Source organism: Atheta coriaria, unplaced genomic scaffold (assembly GCF_025399875.1).
Source record: "Atheta coriaria isolate IRGN ID8LTWV9N9 unplaced genomic scaffold, Caltech_Dcor_3.1 hic_scaffold_4_pilon, whole genome shotgun sequence".
NCBI classification, from domain to species: Eukaryota; Metazoa; Arthropoda; class Insecta; order Coleoptera; family Staphylinidae; genus Dalotia; species Dalotia coriaria.
The window spans coordinates 2,463,811-2,467,202 of NW_027045446.1; the positions used below are offsets into that span (position 1 = coordinate 2,463,811).

Sequence of the window (3,392 nt, forward strand, 5' to 3'; positions counted from 1 at the left end):
TACAAGCACAAACGATACTGAGTGCACTGTGTATTATCATCGATGGAAATAGATCACCGAACGCGAGCATCATTCAAGCGCTTCTCTAACTCACACAAAAATTAAACCGTTGATCTGCTGAGTAATATTTTAATTCTGTACAAGTGACATTAAATTTTCTTTCTGGCACTTTTTGAATTATATATTAAATGTTTGGTTAGTGCTACACCTTTTTAAGTATATGGATGTATAGAATTTTTCATGCGTTGCAACATGACTCGTTTCCTATTTGATTTATTTTAATTTTGCGTTGTTTTCGGTTCAGTTACTTCCTGTTGCGCGTTCACACCGGACCAAGAGTGGACAACACACGGAATAACTAATATAATCACACAGCGGAACAATTTTACATGTCAACGATGTATTATCCTATGTTCAGTACATAAACCGCAACTCAAACATTGATTAAATTGTAAATACTTATAATTTTACATTTCATCGATATATCGTATTATGCTATGTTCGATACTTATACCACAACTCAAAGAGTGGCTAAATATTAAATATTTAAAATTTTACGTGTCACCAATGTATTATTCTATGTTCCCTACTTATACCGCCAGTCAAACATTGATTAAATTGCAAATACTTATAATTTTACATTTCACCAATGTATTATCCTATGTTCGATACTTATACCGCAACTCAAACATTTGCTAAATATTAAATACTTATACTTTTACATTTTACCAATGTATTATCCTATGTTCGACACTTATACCGCATCTCAAACATTACTTACGCGTGATATTCTTAAAGGTTGATGAACATCAACTCCTCCATGCATCCGAAACCCCCATGGTGATCCACCCTCCAAAGTAACCTCCCTCGAAGTCATTTTTTATTCCTTATCACTTTACACATTGTTAAATAACACATACACTCACTATCAGCATTTTAGAATTTAATTTTTTCTGCGCTCCGATGTTTTCGATTGTTTAAAGGTTTTGAGCACACAGGCACGTGTCGTAGAAGTTATACAAGCGTCTCGACGTGTTTCGTATTTCTGTGTTTCTCTTTGACGGTGATGCTTGGACTATGGAGGTGATTCCACTCTCACTTTCAAACCCTTCTCTTCTACTCGTATATGCTTCAATGTCGCAAGTTTACTAGTAATACTACTTCTTTACTCGTTGATAGTGTTGTTAGTCAGTATATTACATTACTAATAGTTTAAATCTTTAATCTGATGTTATCTGATGTTAACTTTTCTCTCGCGGTATGCTTTGTGGTAATAAAATGATAAATTCGTTGTTTGCGATGATATCAAATGATTTTTTAAAATTTTAAATGTGTTATGTATTATTTAAACACTCATTGTTTTTATTTCGATTATTATATACGTGTTCACTGTGTAACTATTAACTATGCACTTTGAATCAATTGTTTATGATCACATTGTAAATAAAATTTCTAATCTAATGATTAGAATGATTTTTTCGTTGATAATAATAGTTGATATCTATGGGTTATTTCAGGGCTTTGTTCTGTATTGTAAAAAGTATATTGTTTTCACTGATATATATGAATTTAGATGATATTACGCTTCACACCTTAACGAACTATTTCCGCACATGTGTCACTGACGAGTTTTCACATGCCGATGTGAACAATAACAAAAAGCAGAGACAACGTCGGCGCGATTGCAATCGGCGCAGGACGGACGAGGGTGCGCGGCGTCGCGACGGAAGGAAAATGTCAGCTGTGCCGCGTGCCGCCACCGCCACTGCAAGGTTGCCGCCGCGGAGTGTGGCGGGGAATAGCGGCGCAGCGAGATCGATGGCACATGCGCTGATTTTGCGCGCAATCAATAATGAAACTAATCAGCGAGTGATATGAAAGCGAGCTTTGTCCTTGTCAAAAATGGCGACAATTAACAGTTATTTATTTATTTATACGTGAAGTACATTTTTACCTTTAAGTGCATTGATGTAAAACATAACAACAGAATAAACCATTTTAAAAATCTAAGATTATCAGTAAATCATATTTATTATTTATTAATTAATAAAATTAATACTTACCAGAAGTGCAAGTGGATTACTGTAGACAGCATAATTACCTAAAGGTAATTCAAACACTTTTCGCAAATTTAAATTCATAAATATGAGAAATTTCGCAGTTTTCACGTCGCCATCCCAAGGAATTGAATAGAACGTCGCAGATTCAAATTCTTCACCCAATCTCTTCATTTCTTCACCCAGAAATCCAAACAAACAGATTCCAATAATATAGATAAACATATGAGCTATTGATACAAAATTAAATTGCTACAACATTTATTACAAGTTAATTTAAAAACAGCAAGTTTATGTTAAACAATTACAATTAATTCTGAATTAATAATCAATCCAATAATAATAGCAGATGTCAAATACTGCACCATCAATGGCCATTTAAAAATATTCGCAACATCACTCCAAGCACTAAAATACATGTTTTATTATATAATGTTTTTTATTCATTTGTTACTGCTACTTTTAAAAAGTCAGATATTTTTATGGTTTTGAATCACAAAAAGTTTTTTATTTTAAACATAAATGGCCAAAACTGTGAGTAAAGTACTTTAGTCATGGGCTTTAGTCACGGGGTGGTGCTTGCCACTTAATACTTAATACACTATTATTCTTTATAAATTTTTATACTCACTGCATAGCAAATTGATGTATTTTATAAGCTTTTACCAACTTTTCTTGCCTCTGTGATTTATTTTGAGTCTCCCGAATGTCTCTCAAGATAGATTTGAATACAGTCAAACAATCGTATGCGAGATTCATTAATAGAAACAAGAAACAAAATGTTATCAAGACTCCCACTGAAATGTACGTTGCCACACAAATAAACAATAAGTGGTATACCAGACGGTAAGGTGATTTGCTTACATCAACGTAGAGATACTGAAATAATAAATGCCATTTTAATAAAAAAATATTTTAAAATTTAATTTTACGGACCACTGGATATACTAATCCATAATTCCTGAATTCATAAACGAGAATTCCTACGATGTATTGCAAGGCTTGATATGTAAGAATAACATACACCAAAAATGTGTGATTATGAATTACTTTTCTTAGTCTGTTAGGTGGATATGCAAATAAGGGATTGTCTTCGACAAATTGCCATAGGTTTGGTCCGGTTTCTGATGCATGTTTTAATGAATATGCTGCGTAATGTCCAAATGATAATGATGTTAACCATGAAAGATTTAATGCCAATTGACTGAAACTTGCTCCAGACACTTGAAAACAATTTAGTTTTAGTAGATTTTGTTAAAAAAGAATATAAATATAATATGCTCAAGATATAAGTTGATAAAATAGGCAATGTTTCCACCAGTAACGACATAAAAT

The 3,392-nt window shown here is 32.8% G+C and overlaps 1 long non-coding RNA gene across 1 annotated transcript; it reads left to right on the top strand.

Annotated features, from left to right (window-relative positions):
• The first annotated feature begins 1,574 nt into the window (after positions 1-1,574).
• On the top strand, positions 1,575-2,699 carry LOC135790260 (uncharacterized). Its single transcript, XR_010547719.1, has 2 exons — positions 1,575-2,107; positions 2,162-2,699. It is a non-coding gene; the product is annotated as an uncharacterized lncRNA (long non-coding RNA).
• The last annotated feature ends 693 nt before the right edge of the window (positions 2,700-3,392 follow it).